The sequence below is a fragment of the Plecotus auritus genome (assembly GCF_963455305.1).
Source record: "Plecotus auritus genome assembly, chromosome: 15".
NCBI classification, from domain to species: Eukaryota; Metazoa; Chordata; class Mammalia; order Chiroptera; family Vespertilionidae; genus Plecotus; species Plecotus auritus.
Genome location: NC_137781.1, coordinates 9,002,681 through 9,021,708, shown reverse-complemented (window position 1 = coordinate 9,021,708; position 19,028 = coordinate 9,002,681).

Sequence of the window (19,028 nt, the reverse complement as noted above, 5' to 3'; positions counted from 1 at the left end):
TCCCTGTGAAGGTAGGGAATTAGAAAGTGTATGTTCCTTATTCATTGAAACCTTACTGGCTGGCTCCGTTGTTTGCTGTTTAGCATAGACATTCAATGTGGCAACTTCAGATAGCTTTGAAACGTGCTGTAAGTATCTAGCTCTAGAAGCGATTTGCTCAGCCCATTTGTTCCAACGATGCCGCTAAACTAATTCTACAGAACAAACTCCCTTTGGCGATTACCACTTCTTTAAATGACCCCCAAATTCCTTATTACGACGATGGCACTATAACTCTGCAAAATGGACATCGCCTCTCTACATGGGTGAAATGCCATATGGCTGAAAAAATATTAAGAACGCTTTGCTGATCAACGTTGGTAGCAGTCTCAACACAGTGGTAACTTTTCCACTGCAGATGATGAATTTGGCAACGTAACTTGGTCTTTTGTTCATCCGCTGGGTATTAATTCAGAGCAAGCAGCATAATTATATTAGTGAAAATTCCATAAGCCACGCATAGCCCTCCCAGCAGCGCGCGCACTGTGGCCACGATGGCCCAAATTGCGAGAGTCCTTGGCTGATGCCAGCGTATCGTCTGGTGACATCAGGGGCGTTCTGCAATCCTGTCGTTACAAATGGACAGCATTTTAATGGCATGTGAGAACAAGATCGCTCTGCCTCATCGTGTTTCCCCACATCCAGGAGAGCTGTATGCTAGCACAGCACATCATTACGTGGACTTCGATGGAAAACAAACCCTGTCTCGTCCGTTGAAATATAATTACATGACCATCCTGTAATAGGTCTAGGATACGAGGCAGCTGTTAGGGTCTCCCTCGCTGGTATTAGAAAGCTGCTCAACTCTACCTGCTAAACACACTCATTCTGTGCTGAGGACCTTCAACACTGGAGTTGCTGATGCAGAGTTGGCTTCTAGAACTCTGTTGGGGCTTGGCGGGGGGAGGGGGGAGGGGGCGCCTAATTCTGAGCTAGCTGAGAAAGAGAAGCAGCGTGGACCTGGAGATCAAAACGTGGTATGGAGTCCTAGCCGGTTTGGCTCAGTGGATAGAGCGTCGGCCTGCGGACTGAAGGGTCCCGGGTTCAATTTCGGTCAAGGGCACATGCCTGGTTTGTGGGCTCGATCCCCAGTGGGGGGTGTGCAGGACGCAGCCGATCAATGATTCTTTCTCATCATTGATGTTTCTATCTCACTCTCCATCTCCCTTCCTCTCTGAAATCAATGAAAATATATTTAAAAAACAAGAAAAACACCGTGGTGCTTATTCAGGTTGGGTCGGAGAGCGCAGCTTTAAGTCCGGTAGCCACGCCTTTTCCCCACAGTGCCCTCCTGAAGTTCACACCTCCCTGTGACAGACAGCACTGGGGCCCAGGGCCCTCGCTCCTCGGCCAACCTGGGAGATCGAGACACTAGGTCTCCTGTGGGAAGCAGCTGAGCCAGCGGGCTCATTTCCTCTTCCTAAATCCATCCACTGGGCGAGTCCGCTTCACTGGTGGGGAGCAGGGCGCAAGGGAGAGGACCCGCAAGTTTTGCCACAGGAAAACCTTAAGCCAAGGACAAGACCCTCCTCCCTCGCTGCCAACACCCAGGAGGTCAGAGAAGGTTTTGCAAACCATTCCGTTCTATGCTGATGTGACCAAGGATAAGATGCATGCGTTACTGGCCATTTAGGCAGTACAGACTAGTTTGGTTGTTGTTTTGTTAAGCCTCACCAGATGGATTTTTCCTCATTCATTCATTCATTCATTCATTCATTCATTCATTTACTTACTTACTTGAGCCAGTAGGAGGGAGGGCGAGAGACAGAGGGAGAGAAACATCAATGTGAGAGAGACACATCCATCGGTTGTCTCCCACATGGGACGTGTCCTTGGCCCGAATCCAACCTGAACCCTTCAGTCCCCAGGCCGTCGGCCTATCCACTGAACCAAACTGGCTAGGGCTAGGCAGAGCAGTTTTTAACACCCAGAAATGCTTTTAAAAAAGCATACCCTTTGTCGTTTCCTCTAGTCCATGATTCCCTACTGCCCTCAGGATAAAGTCAAACCTTTGGACATTAAATCGAGTGACATAAGGTGTGCCTAACCTAACTACGTGTCCCTTCTGTTCGTACCTGAACACTAAAGTCAGTCTACCTGGATGATTCCCGGGCCAAGAAATGGGCCGTGCCGCACAAAGGAAATCGCGGCTGTTACTATGCCGTTTGTCCATATGGAATCTGATGTGTAGCTACAGGGACTTGCCCAGGTCACACAGCATTTGCTGGAGTTTGTAGACTCGGAGACTGAGCTCTTTCTCTCTGGACTGAACTTAAAGGGGTTCTAACACTGCAGACAACAAACCCGCGGTAAGCAATGTCTCCCCTCATTGAGAGAGGAATTCCTGTTACTGCAGTGACTGAGAAATAGATGATTAATCTAGACCCACGACCCACATTCCCATTTGATATAAAAATAAACTGAATTCACTGTAAGTTTCAGTTTCTGCTACTGGAGCTTTGGTAATTTTGATAGTATTTCAGATTGTCTGGAATCTATAAACAATATCAAGAGAAACATCTCACATTTTCTACACATTCAATGCCAGCTATGATAAAGTGGTATTAGCTTGAATATGCACAACACTCTCAGTATTTAAATAATACTTAGTCTGCTTTCTCCTCACATCTGACCTTTTTAGATACTAAGAATTACATTCCATTTTGAAAAAATCCTTAAAAGAATTCATAAGAAAGACTATCTATAGTCAAATTACCTACAGATGACTTCTACTGGTGTTTTGGTAGTAGTCTTTCAGATTTATTTACTTAGCTTTTGTTTCCTCATTGATATTATTTTTCTGTACATAGAATTTTGAATGGAATTCTGCTTTATCATTTAGCAACTTATCATGTATGTTTTTTCTTGTTACTACAAGAAATTTATTATACCACTTGAGGATACTTTATAATTTACTATTTTCCTGTTGTATATTTTCTTATACCCAAGTATCTGCCACTATGAATAACATGATGTTGATCACTATGGGACATCAGGCATACAACTTTATTTCTTTACTCTGATTAACTTCCTTGGTCTGTATTCTAAAAACTTAAGTTACTGGATTAGTGACCATCACATTTTATTTTATTTTTATTTTTTTAAATATATTTTATTGATTTTTTACAGAGAGGAACGGAGAGGGATAGAGAGTTAGAAACATCGATGAGAGAGAAACATCGATCAGCTGCCTCCTGCACACCTCCCACTGGGGATGTGCCCGCAACCAAGGTATGTGCCCTTGACCGGAATCGAACCTGGGACCCTTCAGTCCGCAGGCCGACGCTCTATCCACTGAGCCAAACCGGTTTCAGCGATCATCACATTGTAAGGGTTCTGATACAGACTGTCAATTTGCTTTATTAAAAAGCATGTGTCAGTCACTCTCCTAGTACTTACTTGTCTCCTTTAGTCTCTAAGTTATGTTTTCTAGCCTAGAATTCACCACCACCACCACCACCACCACCACCACCGCCACCGCCAAAGGCATTTATTGGGGAAGTTCCAATGGACCACCCTGTAGAGAAGCTGCGATGACACCAGTTTTCACACGTGGTCCTTTCATGCATTCCTTTCATCATCATGTTGCCCTTGCTTTGGTTTCCGGGTTGGAATAGGAGAGTGGTTGGCGCCCAGGTGTGTGGCTCAGTGGTTGAACATCGCCCTATGAACCCGAAAGGTCACTGTTCAATTCCCGGTCAGGGCACGTGCCTGGGTTGTGGGCTTGATCCCCAGTAGGGGACATGGAGGAGGCAGTCGATCAATGATTCTCTCTTATCATTGATGTCTCTGTCTCTCTCTGTCTCTCTCTCTCCCCCTTCCTCTCTGAAATCAATAAAAAAGATATTTAAAAAAAATAAAAGAGAATGCTTGGCACGAATCTTTCTGTGGACACAGTCTTCGGTAAGACCAACCTTGGCTGACCTAGTGAAATCGTTACGCGTGGAAGGAAGGAAGGAGCGATGGGCACATATTGCCAATACAGTTATTCTCCAACTTTCCTCTTTTTCTCTCATGATTTCTGCCCCACACAGGTCCACTTACAAACACCAGTGATGCTGAAGAAGTAAGAGAAATCCTAAATGCTTGGAATATCAAGTCACAGAAAATACTGCAATTGAAGTCTGAGTGCAGAGATCAGTCAAGAGCTCGAGTTCCTCAAATCTGTGTTGGAGTGAGAAGGGAATCGAGAAAAAAAAAGCAAAAACTTGGTTGAAAAGTGAACACAAGTCTTCGTGATAAGCTTCAAACGTCTTTCATCACTGTTCATTTTTATCTTACAAAACATGCTGGGAGTGTTCAGTCCCCAATTTCTAACCCTGTGTTCCTCCTTCGCGGCGATGTTATCAGCTGGGAGGGAAAGCTGGCCGAGAAACTGTTATGTTAAGCACTTTCCACAGGAACTTATTGCTTTAATAAGTTGGGAACATGCTCTTAAGGAAAAAAATCGTCATTGAAGATTCATTAAAGGGGAAAAAACCTAGTTGACTCACCACCGCATTCACACTTCCCTTACCGGGGAAGGGGGCACACGCCCTGTGGTGGCCAAAGTCAGCAGAGAGAGGGTTTTATGTTCCCAGGCCCCGCGCCTTAAGATGAGAGGACAGAGACCCACCGCGTGCACGCCTGCCCGGCAGCTACTCCCGCAACCCAGCAGACTGGGGATTCCGAGATAAACAATGCCTCACGCAGGTAAGCACTCAATAAATATATTTTTGAAAGGGTGGATGAACGTTAGAAAACACATTAACGCTCTCTGATGACTGCATTCCCCCCGCATAGATCAAACTCTCACCTTGTACGATCGCGTGGGAGATAAATACGAATCAATTCCTATCCAAGAGGATTTGCCTCGCAGCGTAACCTGCAGCCTTAGCCCCCCTTTAGAAGTTAGTGTTTTATTCTAATAGTCACAGTTTGTAACCAATCGCAGTGAACATGCTGGATGGCCTGCCTCAAGGGAACGAAACAGATTATTGTCCCTGACCAGATGGTTTTTCAGGTTCATCTTATTGGTTAAAACGTATCTTAAAACAAACGGCACCACCACCCAGAAACAACAAAAACACAGTAGGTGACTCAGTAAGATCAGTTTATGGTGAAAAGAAATACTCTGAGTCACGTGGTGCCCAATGGGGGAGGAGAAAGGGATGACTCACTTTCCCAGCACTGCGCCTCCCTCTGGCTTGCCTGGCTTCCTGCTACCCCCTGCACTGTCCCACTGCACCCCACCCTTAGCAAAATCCGGGTGTTTTTTCTGCTTAGGCTACAGCGTCTGGATCCCTTTGCAGGAGGCCCTATTCAAGCTTCAAGCCTGTGGGGAAAGACAGGGCGGGAGCAGAAGAGGGGAGAGACTCTCCACCCGGACTCCATCTGTGACTAAGACCCAATCGCGTTCTCCGGTTCCAAGCAATCGCCCACTCACCCGACGGGCTCGCTGGATGATTGAAAATGGCTTAAGCAAGTGCATATGGTTTAAAGAGCCACTCAAAATGACGGAAAGGCAGGCTGTCCACAGAGGAGCCATGTCACTCGGCTGACAAATAAGCTTGGGCAGAGCGGGTGAGGGCTTCCCGGGGGCTCCGGGGCAGGGGAGAGGAAACAGCGGTGGACGGGGGACCAGTAAGAGCGTGGAGCCTCCTCCCCATCCCTGCTATTATATAAATGTTATATTTGTTAGGCTAGCTCCCTCCCCGGCCACCCCCCAAGCACTTCATAGACAATAAAACACCAGAAATCCCCGAAGAGTGGTAAAATGCTGACATGATTTAAGAAGGAGGACTCTGATAAGAAGATAAAAATCTAATAAACAGAGTCTAGAGAACCTTGGTGCGTCTCAGGCGCTTGCCAGTGTAAGCAAAACCCTCCCAAGGAAAACAAAAGGGGCCCTAATGGTAAGGACATTCCACTCACAGACCATCTGAAGGAGAAAGTTAAGGCCGTGACCTCTGCAGGCTGCCGTTATGAGCGCTCTGACAAGAAAATATTTGATTTGGTTCAAGAAGCAAAATCAGTCACTGGATTTTTTAATATCTTTTCTCTTCACCAAAAAAAATAAAATAATGTACTTTGTATGTGTTTGAGAGAGAGAAAGAGAGAGAGAGAGAGAGAGAGAGAGAGAGAGGCGTGTACGCGGGAAACATTTCTCCCACCTACATACGTTTTCTGTTGAACTTGGTCTTAATTTCTTCTTGGAGTTTAATCAACCCCAGGAAGAGGTGGCCTCACAGGCCCATTGATTGCCCTTTTTTAATTAACACAAGGCTCCCGAAGGCTAATCTCAAGTGGCACATGGGAATGTGCACGTATGTAAAGACACGCATTGGCTACATACAAGAGCCAGAATGGGAGAGCAAGCCTACAAGGCCCTGAGTTTACCGCTGAAGGTTCAGGAAGCACCCGAAGGCCCTGTCTGTAGCTCTGAAATCTAGAACGGAGAGAACTGCACAGAGAAATGCTTAAATGTGGCCTAAGCTCCCAGGCTAACTCAAACAAAACTTATAAAACGGTTGAATTCCTGAGCAATGTTGCTGGAACACGTATGAGGAATACTCATGGGGTTGTGCATGTGTTTGGTATTAAAAAGTAAGAAAAACAAAGTAGAATTAGAGAAGGAGCAATGTTTTGTGGAGATTCTGAAGGGCTCTTTAGTGCATTTCTAGTAGCTTCCATGCTTGCTGACACTGCTCTTCATGATGATTAGTGCAATCTTCAGACTCACGGCTTTCCTTTTCACTGATAGGGAGAACTGCATGTACACCCGTCAGACATAATCTGCTTGTTGTTTGTTTTTTAGCATTTACATTCTTTCTTCTCCAGAGGAGGGAGATGGGATACAGGTATAAATGGGTATGATGATCTGGAGGGGAACAGAGAAGAAATGAGAGTAGGAGGGACAACACTGTAACCCCTGGTGAAATCAACTGGCTGTGAGGAGTGAAGAGAAGACCCAAGAACAGTCTGACTCCTCTGTCTTCCCAGTCCGTGCAGGTAGCAGGAAGCCATGCTGGTCTAAGAGCAAACCTGGAGATTCACCCGGAGCCCTTCAGGGCTTGGAGCTCTTCAAAGCCACTTCATAATCAAAGGTCCACAAAAGCACAGGTGGGCGGAGGGCTGGGTTAGAAGAGGCGCAGGCAGGAGCACAGCCATGAGTTGCATCCATGTTGTCTTGGACTAAGATTATATGGGCAAGTAGGCAAAAGGGTATGTATGCCAAATGGGCAGTTCACAAGTAAGGGGGTTGGAGACTTGCAGAAGCCTGTGGGTATGCAAAGGCTGGGGGTCTTCAAAGGTCTGGTGATATGCAAAGGGCTGGAGGCTCTGGGTTCAATTATAGCTGGTCCCCAATATTCTATTTCTGCCCCTATCAAATATTCAACACCTACGCAATCAACTTGAGAGCGTTAGGTAAGAAACTGTTTCCTTTGGGCATTGGGAATATTTAGCCTATCCACACTGATCTTTTAACCAGATTGCACCTTCACTTGGTTTGGTAATGTATGGACAAAGCTGCAGGAGCCAGTCTTTAATATCATGGCCTCTTTGAGCATGAAAGCAGGTCCAAATGGCTCATGATAAACTTGTTAGCAAAGTCTACAATTAGAATACAGAAAGTTACATTATGTAAAATTAAAAAACTCTGAACCTTGACGTCAGAAATGTGTTAATGTGCTTGTTTTTATTTTTGTTTGTTTATCTTGTTTTTCAGATTTAAACTCTGCATACGTGGGTTTGCCTGAGCTAATGTTATCCTCCTGGTAATAACATTTAGTTTAAAGAACTACGTAATCACAAATAATACTTTTTTGAAAACTTGTTGTATATAGAGAGTGGACTAGAAGGATGGACCTCGGAGTCAGGCAGCCTGGGTTCAAATCTGGGCCCCATCATGTTCCAGCCCTGTGCCCTGGAGCAAGTTACTTAACTGCTGTGAGAATCAATTCTTTCATGGGGTAAAAATAATACTTATCTCAAAGCATGATTATGAGGATTCAGTTACGAAAAAAATATTTAAAACAGTGACTAGCACATAGTAACAATGAGCTATTACTGTTTTTTAAATTATATAAGCAATATAATACGTACATGTCAAAAATTTGTAGGATGCAGAAATTTACTTTTTAAAGAATGTCCTAATCCTAACAGCTGAAGCTGATCACTGCTTTCCCTCGTTCTTATAGCTTCTGGGTGTTTGATTTTTACAAATTTGGAATTTTAGTGTATGTATATTTTTTATTATTTTTATCTGTTCTTATTAAATATCACAGCTAGATAGATAGATATAGACAGATAGCTAATATTCTCTCATGAATGTAAGGACGTTTCGTTAATCAAATCTTCAGCATGTGTGAAGGTTTTGCTAACGTGTATCATGATAAATAATGCTGCACTGAACATCTTCTATCCTACCTATTCCTGGCTTTCCTACATGCTTTGGGTGATTAAAAATAAATACTGTACAACTACATGGGGAATACCAAAATAAAATGGTCATTAAGTAATTTCAAATTTGAAAGCAGGGATACAGCAGAAGTTGGACCCCTTGGGGCCTCCATTCAAATTTAGGAGGAGTGAAGTGTCTATTCCTTCTTCCTCCTCACCTTCTAAACCTAAACCTCTGGATTGTTTAAAAATTACTAAATAAATTATTGACAACCTAGGTTAGAAAAATTTGTCCACAGAACATTTATAAATAAACTTAACTAAAAACTAATAGGTTTGATTTGGTAACAAAAGTGAAAAAGTAGACATCAATTAAATAAACAATATGAGATTCATGTGTAAGCTCTATAAATACCATCTAAAAGCACTGTACACTTAAGTGGGTAGAGTCTACCTGTCAATCAACCTACTTTGATTTATGGCGCCTAAAGACATTTTCCACTATGTTGAAAAATGACTTCTGGGATGAGTTAGTTGGGTTCTACACTTTCAGTACCATGAAACATCATGGATCGTAACAATTTTACCCTCTTTATTTGAGATTAAGAATATCCATGTAATTGAATCTCAATGTGGGTTTTCAAATCCTTTTATTTTAGATACTAGAGGCCCAATGCACGAAATTCATACAAGAGTAGGCCTTTCTCTCCCTGGCTGCCGGCACGGGCTTCCCTCTGGCACCCGGGACCCAGGTTTCCCTCGGACCCGACCCGGGCTTCGTCCTGAAGGACATCCGGTCTAATTAGCATATTACCCTTTTATTGTTACAGACCTTCCTAATTCCTGTGTTGCAACTTGATTTCTCAAATGGGGTAGCTTTCATTGTAGTTTCAAGGAAGCTGAATACAAAGCATGCCAGACCAATATGAGTGAGTTCTAATTTCAATAAATCTATAAAATATTCATGTGTGCCTCCTTAGCCATCATTTTACGAACAGAGTCACTTCCTATTAAGTGTATTTCGTATTCTAAATGCAATTCTGGTTTTTGCCAATGTAAGTAGTATGGATTTTGTCTTCACAGTAAGATTGGGGGGGAAGACATTTTTTATAAAGGTTAGGAATAAAAATTTCATATGTAGAGAGACCAATAAAAAGATAAAATGCAATAATAGATACTTGATGGATCATCCCATTTCTTAAGTGTAGAAAAATGAATTATATAATCAGAATGTGCTCTTATGATCATTTTAAAGAAACACGTTACTATTTGACAATATTTTAATATCAAGAAACTCCCTGGAAAAGTAAATTTACCAAATGGGCATATTCTTTACTTACGGTTCACTTGTCTAGAACAATGAAAGACCGGAAGTAGATGTTTCTCTATTTCATTTCCAAATTAACGATTACTTACTCTGACACGTCAAAAATATCTACAATCTTTCCCTTATTTCTACTTCTAATTCTTCATCTGTTTGAAGGTGACCAAAGTTAAACCCTAGCCATTCACTTTTTCACAGCGTGACAACCACACATATATATGCAAAATTTATATATGATTATAAATCATATTTAAACTTGTAAACATAAAAGAGCCCTATCATATATTACTTTTTAATTGTTTTTCAAAATTAGCAGTATATTAAAAGGATCTTTTCCTCTTCTACAGTTATCTATAGTAATTTCTATTAGTATTTTTAGTTATAAATAAATGGGGATTTGCTCTGATATTTGGTTGAAAATCAAAAAGGTCAATGAAGTAATTTGGAGGGTTCTTTGGAGCAAGTCTGATTTCAAAGAGACACTAACCAATTGTCGATGATGGATTAATAGTGTTTTCTTAATTTTGTTCTACGTAGGTAAGAAAAAGCTGCCCAAGCATTTTGGTGCTGCCTGATTTCACAATTACCTATTTCACAGAAAAGACTGCAGCCCTACCCGGTGTGGCTCAGTGGATAGAGCGTCGGCCTGCGGACTGAAGGTCCCAGGTTCGATTCTGGTCAAGGGCATGTACCTTGGTTGCGGGCACATCCCCAGTGGGAGGTGTGCAGGAGGCAGCTGATCGATGTTTCTCTCTCATCGATGTTTCTAACTCTCTATCCCTCTCCCTTCCTCTCTGTAAAAAATCAATAAAATGTATTTTTTAAAAAGACTGCATTGCCATGAAGAATGTCTAGAAGCCACTGCTTAAGACTACAGGAGACAAATTCTTGGGAAATCAATTTGTAGGAATTTGGACAATCCGAGAGGAAGATGGGCCGCTCAGTTCTGTGGGCCACTTCTACCCCGAGCAGCTGAGTACACGTCTCTGGCTGCTTGCTGTCCAGGTGATATGTGGCCCGCAGTGTGGAAGAAATGACTCGAAGGTAATGGTCCTTATTGGAGTGGAAGCAGAGGGCCTTTCTTCCTTTCGCTGGGTCTCCTTATTCCCTCCTCTCCCCACGTATCCCAAGGAACCAGCCTTCTCTAATGGCACCACCATCCCATGACCCACCATCGTTTGCACGGAGAGCAGGTGTTCTGTCCCAGGACACACAGGGTACCATCCTAACTTGTTGCCACTTTTCCTTCAAGAGCGGTAATGTCTTTGTGTCTGATGATGAGCTATTAATCAAAATTCTCCGCCTTTTCTTGCCTTCCCCAAGGGTTTCTAAGCATTACTCTGTGGAAAGCCGAAACATGCATTTGCTTTTTTTCTGATAACCAGTGAGAAGATCCATGTGGAAGAGAACAAAACTCCTTTGCCCAAGGAAAAAAATGAAAGGGGAAAGGAGGAAATCATGTGATTTAAGAATAAAAAAGGCAGAATATACTTGAATCAAGGGAAATAACCAGATCGACCCACAACACATCTGATGCCAAAGATATTGACCCAAATTCTCATGCTCTGTATCAAGTCTTTACATCAGAAGCTCCTGGAAAAGAAACCTCATGAATGCCCCCTGTTCCCTCCACGTGGCACACTTAGGATTCTCTCAGCCAATTCATCCCTTTGCCTCCTTCTCCACCTCCCCCACCCCAAGTGTGTGCTCTCAGCCCAGGAAGGAGTCGGAGCCCGTTACTGTGCACAAATCATCTCCTGGCTCAAGTTTTTGGTGGCAGCCACGAGAGGAGAAGGGGAAAAAAAATTAGAAAAATTTCAATTTCAGAACCATTATTATTTTCATTAATCATGAGAGGCGCTGTCACCCCGTCCTTATTCTTTAGAAGGAGATCTATTATACGGTCCATTTAGTCCAAGCCATATTACCTCATATGTTTTCCTGGCTGACCAAATAAGACTTAAGAGATAAAACAATTTACTGTTCATTATGATCCGTGTCACTGGAATCAATCTATTAACCTACATGAACTGGATATGTGACGATATCTCACATACACGCTTCCTCAGTTTAAAGAAAAGGCAAGCAGGTGGGGAGGGGGCAGAGAGAGTGCGGGGAAAGGAGAGGGAAGGAAATCAGGGCCCATAAAGTCAGCAGACGTATAATTTGCCAAGCGAATACAACTTCATTTCCCAGGGCCCACTGCTGCGCCCTCCACATCCTCACGCAGCCCCTGACCTGTAAAGAAGTCTAACAAATTGGCTTCTATTGTGGAGCCAAAAGGTGCCATCAACGAAGGGACGGTTCGCTGGTCCTAAAGTATGATGGGAAATCTCGGGCCGGAATAAAGGGCTGGCGTTTTATGAAGTTAACTCTTTAAGGTGGAGAGCAAGCAGGAAGCTCTGGCCAGTGGGACAGCGGGGCCAGAAGGAGCGAAGCCCTGCAGCCTTCTGGCTCAAACCCAGGGAAAGCTGTACCGGGCACAGCGAGGGCCACACAAAGTTAAAATAAAAACCAGACTCATCTTCCAATTGTAAACAATAAAAATATCCCCGCTGTGTCTCTGGACAGTCTCTCTGTCTTTCTCTCTCATCATAAGCATCTCAAAGAAAGGAAATGAATCAATGGCTGGCCCACCGCTGCAGGAAAACATAACTTTAAAGCAGACAATAGAGGAGTTAAGGGCGCCGGTCATTAGAATGAGACTCCAGCATCCCATTGAACTGGCATTTGCAACCAAAATTCTCATCTGAGTGTTGGTTCGCATGGTCGATTTCCTTCCGAAACTCCAGAGCTCGGCCCATGGCTACGCAGCCCACAGTCAGACCTTGCCGTGAAAGTCATGAAGTGTCACTTCCCCAATTCTGTGTGCTCAAAGGCAAGTGGCAGGGCCCCTCAGATAAACGGAGGGATATACAAGGCATGGGTAACAGAAGGTGTGGTTCATGGGGCCATCTTTGGAGACCACCACTGCAATGACAAAGGGAAGGTCTCACTGATCAGGTGACATTTGAACAGAGCTCTAAGGGACACAGGGAGCAAGCCACGTGACATCTGCGGGCTGAGCTTTCTGAGCACCGGGAGCAGAAGGTACAGTGTCCTGAGGCAGGACCACCCCTGATGTGTTGAGAGAAACGGAGGCCAGTGTGGCTGGACTAGAACAAGGTTCGTGGAGAGAATTCGGAATTAAGAGAGAGAGAGAGAGAGAGAGAGAGAGAGAGAGAGAGAGAGAGAGAGAACGAGAACAGATAATGGATAGCCTGAGAGGCCATTGTAAGGATGGTGGATTCTAGTTTGAGTTGTTGTGAGAAGCCAGTTGATGATTTTAAACAGAAAATCAGGTTCACAGCTAAGAAACTATTCACTCAGGAGAGCTACTGACTGAAGACTTGAACACCCACTCTATTATAAGCATCTCGGGGTAAACAAAAGCTAAAGCAGGACGGATAACCAGAGCCGAGGTCTCAGTTTCAGGCTTGCCAAACACCATCTTCTACAAACAGTTCCACTTTTCTGGGCTTTAGCTTATCCATCTGAAAATGGAGGGTGGGCCAGGGAAATTATTTCACATAGCCCAGCATCCCAAGGGTGAGGAAGAGGGTCCCACTGACCCTTCTTGTTTCAACCAAGAAGCACGATGCAATTCTGCTTCATCTATTGGCCTTCCTTCCATATGAGGTTTGGTTGGAAGAGAGATTTTTGCTGTTGAAATACGTTTGAGAATCCAGTGGGCTACATAAACTCTGTCTGTGTGTCACTATTGAGCAGGGTAAAATGCATGTAAAAATGTCTGTGTGTGTGTGGGGGGGGGGGGCTTGAATAGTTAAAGAATCATCCTCCTGTGACGTCTTGTTTACTTCTCACTGTGCAGAGGGGAACATTGGAGGGGGGAGGGGTTGGCAGGTGGAAGGGAGAAGATCAGATGCTAGTGGAACCAGGACCAAACCCTCATTTTTGGAAGGTGGGAAAACTGCACCCTGGGGGCTTCTGAGCCCTTCCTTTCTTCTGGGTGGAGACTGGAATTTGCCTTTCAGAAAGACCCTCTGTTTACAATGGGAGGGCCCACCTCGGGGAGACCTTTTAATTAACCTCTTTTGTTCCCTGGGGGAGCCTCAGTGCTTCAAAGCTGGTGAGTAATGGAAATCCAAGGGCTTGGTAAAGCCTGGTCCCAGCAGAAGCCCCGGATCCCCACCTCTGGAATAGCTGTGGCTTCTAAGGTGGGGCACTTCCCGCACCCTCCGGGTTTGTGTAAGAGTCTGATCCAGCCCCAAAAGCCGATGTGGGAAATGAGGAAAAGCAGTGTGCCTGCCTTCGAGGTCAGAGGGAGACCGGTTGTGCCCAAGGAGCTCTGACCTGAGGCTCCTCGCGGAGTGCAGCTCCCAGGGAGGAAGGGCTGCCTTGGTCTCGGCTGCACCCGCAGCCCGAGCAGGACTCAGAGAGCTCGCACCTGGAGCAGGGAGAGTGGTGGCAGGAGGAGGAGAGCGGAATGGACTTGTCACAGGGCACAATGAGGCAGTCACGTGGGGACCTACAGGAGCTGGGGACAAGTGGAGGGGAGTTGATGTCCAAAACTTATGCAGATGGATGTGCAAGAAAATACTGGGCACAGAAGGAAGAGGATACTCTGTAGTCACTGGCCGATGGGACCAGCGCACATCTCTTATAGGAGATGGATGGAAGAGTCCCTCTGGGATGCAAAGCTTCACAAACATCCAGCCAACAGACCTCCAAATGGACACTTCAGTTGCTCTGAGAGCCTAGCCTACCTGCATGTTCCAGTTTTGGAGAGAGGGGAAGAGGTCTGGAAGCGTCATCATATTGGCTTATCTCACTGATGTGGTGACATCTTCTTGGTAGTACACCAAGGCTTGCCTTGCCTTGACATCAACCCAGTTCCTCAAATGAAGTCTCCTCCTGATGGAAAAGACAACTGTTCCTCTTGCTTCTCTTACTCTTCTTCCTCGTCCCCTGCCTCGCTAAAACCCTCCACGGACTCCAACACAAGATTTAAATAATATTTGACAATCTTCAAGGAAAAATGATCACTCCGTGTCTTAGCTCAATACTTGGGACATAATAATCACCAAGTATACGGGACTTGTTATTTTGCCATTATTGCTGGTGCTGTCATCATTGTTATTAATATTAATGTTTTCCTCTGGCCCAACATCTAGACCGGCACTACCCAGCAGATCTTCAGCAGTGATGGAAATGCTCTACTACCTGTGCTGCCTCTTTTTTAAAAAAATATATTTTATTGATTTTTTTACAGAGAGTAAAGGAGAGGGATAGAGAGTCAGAAACATCAATGAGAGAGAAACATCGATCAGCTGTCTCCTGCACACTCCCCACCGGGTATGTCCCTGCAACCAAGGTACATGCCCTTGACCGGAATCGAACCTGGGACCCTTGAGTCCGCAGGCCGACGCTCTATCCACTGAGCCAAACCAGTTAGGGCAGTGTGCTGCCTCTTTTGTGGCCACCAGCAACCTGTGGCAACTGAATGCTTAAACTGTGACTAGTCCAAATGAGAAAGTAAATTTTTCATGTTATTTTGTTTAACTGACTTTACATTAAAACGACCACAGGATAGTAGGACCAGTCCAGACCCATTTTTCTGCGATGAGAGTTGGACCATCCTTCTTCCTTACACCTGTAGCGTAGAACTTGCATCGGAACAAGCTGGGGGACTTTTAGGCCCAACCCTAGTTTCTGATTTAGTAGGTCTAGGAGCATGGCCTGCGAAGTTACAATTTAACAAATAATGCTGATGTGGCTGGTCCGGGGACCTGACTTGGAGAACCACTGCTTTAGGGCCATCCACGGTTCTCACTTCTGTGTGCACGTGGCAATGCCACGGGACTGATGCCCAGGCTATGCCCCAGAAAAACGAACTCAGAACGTTTCAAGCTCCTAGCCATTTCTTTGGATATTCAAGAATTCAATAATAAAATTTTAAAACAGGGGCATGGGAGTTAGGTCAGTGTTTCTCAAACTGTAACGTGCTTACGGATCCCCAGGAGAGCCTGAGAAAAAGCAGAGCCTACTTTACTGGGTCTGGGGTGAGACCCAGGAGACGGCATTTCTAACGAGCTCCCAGATCATGCCGCTGCTGCTGGTCGGAGGCCCACACTCTGAGGAGCCAGGGATCAGAGGATCCCTGGGGCTGATTCTAATCTTTGAGATCTGCAATTCCAGAGCTGGGCAGGCGACAGGGAACCTGGCATGCCCACCAGCGTCTAGGGCTGCTGGAGAGAGAGCGAGAAGGCAGCCAAGATGGTGATGACAAGACCAGCGAGTCCTGGGAAGGACGAAAAAAGTAGCTCACTCAAGGCAGCTTGGCCCTGGCTGGGAGGCAGGCTGCCAGCTGGGAAGGATGCAGGCGAGCTCCTTCCTCAGAGCGGGAGGGGAGCAGGCAGAGGCAGACTACTGCTACCAATATCGTTCAAAGTCCACACAATCGCTCCGCTGGTTCCCAGCCACGGGAGCTGGAGACCAGACGCCCTATGGAGAGCCAGGGTGGTCCCATCTCAGAACTGTCCCGGTGCCCAGTGCTAGGACCCTTGGATGCAGAAGGAGACCAAGCATCGGAGGCTGGATCACATGACTGGATAACTGAGGGGCGGTACAGTGCTTGTAATGTCAAATAAGAAGAACACTTAATGTTCCTTTTTTGCATTTCAGGTCAAAGGTGAGTTACAATGAAGCCTGAGAGTTAAGCGGTTCAGCAGTGAGGTAAAGAGGGGAAAAGGGTGCCCCAGTCCACCAGGAGGGCCCCAGGGAAGATGCAGTACATGGAAAATCTTCCCATCAGCCTTTGGTGTTTTTTCAGGGGAGAGATGAGCAGCAGAATAACTGGGCGTTAATTCTTTCAGAACTATCCCGCTGCAAAACTGTTTTCTTTCCTAAGCGTTTGTTTGCCATTGGTGCCCAACAAGCACATCACCAAACAGAAGAACAAGGTTTATTTCCATACAATTGTACTTTGTTACCATGAGTGGGAATATATGTCATAATGAGTGTCTGGTGGTCCATATAACAGTTTTCCTTCTACCAAAGGAGGAAGAAAAAGAAGAAGGAAAAAATAAAACCAAAGCAAAATAACTCTTCTGCATTTCAAGTAGACAACCAACTAGGACACGCCAGGAGCTATTATAAATGGGCATTCGACACTGACTCACATAAACCAAGATGAATTTCTCCAAAAGTATTCATTTATAGAACCTTTAATTCCCCCCCCCTTACTCTCTCTCTCTCTCTCTCTCTCTCTCTCTCTCTCTCTCTCTCTCATACACACACACACACACACACACACACACACACACACACACACACACACACAGTTAACCTGAGTTGCTGCTATAATAATACAGGATGCCAAATGGAGGGGGGAGTGCAGGAGTGTAAAGAGTAGATGAAAGACAGAACTGGAGAGCTTTTCAGAACCTTGTGTTTGCCACCGAATTTGGAATTTCAGATGAGAACATTTCTCTCTTGTCTCCAGTAAAAATGACTCTATTTGTTCTTTTTCAGGACCCCCCCAAGGGTCCTGTCTCAGTACAAAATGAATGATGATGCTTTATTTTTCATAGTAACCTTCTGCAAGAACTTCACAATGCTTTAGAAAACTGATCTCATAAATCTTTAAAACACCCTCGAGAAGTCGAAAGAAACCATCTCAGCCCCATTATACAGGTCAGGAAACTGAGGGGCACTGAGTGAGCCTCCCCTACGGGAGCCTGGTAACAGCTGATTTTACCTTCCCTAATTCAGCCCCTGAATGCATGCATATCTTCCCTGTCAATGTGCCATATGTGCCAATATCCACAGGCATACGATGCTCATTTGGAAAGTTCCAGAAAATATCTCTCCTTTTTTAAAAAGGAGCATTATATTAACTATTAGACGTCTGGTGCATGAAATTCATCCACAGGTAGGGTCCCTGGGCCTGGCTGGTGATCAGGGCCAATTGGGGCCTTCTGGCTGCTGGCCAGGGCCTCCCTTCCCCAGCTGCCAGCCGGGGCCTTCCTTCATTCCACGCCACCCCCTGGTGGTCAGCGCATGTCATAGCCAGCGATCGGTCTCCCGGTCAAACTCTCATGGGGACAATCTGCCTATTAGGCTTTTATATATATTGATAAGTAACGTATCTAATAGTGGGCCAGTGATGCAGACTGCCATGAATAAACGCATATGCGTGTGTACAATGCATGCTAGCTCCATATGTACCGTGGGTATTTTGGGAGGTTGTGGAATTTACCTGAACCCATTTTTAATATGTTTTCAAAGACAAGAACCTTCTCAAATCTGTTGGCATCAGATTGAGTGGAATCTTTCTCCTTGACAAGGTCTCCCCTTTCATAGAACAATTTGCAGATGTCAGCAAACTGAAGCTTACAGTGATGGGACTGAGGGAGTCTGCAGTGACTAGACAGTGGCCCTCTACCCTGGTATTTGCCACCCTTTAACTCCAACACCTGCCATGTTCAAGTGCACACTGGAAAGAGGTGCGTGGCTCCTGGGGAAGCCGGCGCTCCCATCAGGAATAGCATACTTTCTCTAACATTAGCCTCTCTCCTCCTTTGGTGCCAGCATTTTAACAACAGAAAAACTTAAACACGTGGACTTGGCCTTGGGCTTCTCATGGTTAGGCTGAAAGCATGGTGGCTGTCTGGAACATTAACATAAATGGTTAACGTATGACACTCCATGCCTCAATCTGTTCCTGACCTCCAAGCAATGGAATTAATGACACTCTTCTCACTCCTAAAGGCTTACTGGTCAGGACACAGGTCGCTTAGGATGCCCGGGGTTAGTGACACCACAGATCATTGGGAAGAATGTGAAGGACACCGGACAAATAGAGGTGAACGCAGCTGGTTCAGATTTCTCAGATGAGTGAGCTTTGAAAGATTTATCCTCTCTCCCACATCCAGTACTAAAACAGTGACATGATACCAATCCCATCAGCCAGCAAAATAGTATTTATCTCTTCATGCTTTTTTTTTTTTTGGCCTTATGACTAGTGAGATACTATATAATAACATCAACCTTGCTTTTACAGTTTGTTTGGGGTAAACAGCCCTGTCCCATACAAAGAAGGAAGCTTGCCTGTCCCCTGCCCTCTAAGTTAGGGTCCCTGACCGCAGGGGCACACTTTAGTTCTGGAGCTCACCGCTTCATAAGGCAACGCAGTCCCCTTCAACGGCTGCAAAGTTATTCCTTACGTAGGGCCCCGATCTCCTTCCCTGTCATTTCTGCTCATTGCCAGTTGCATTTTCTG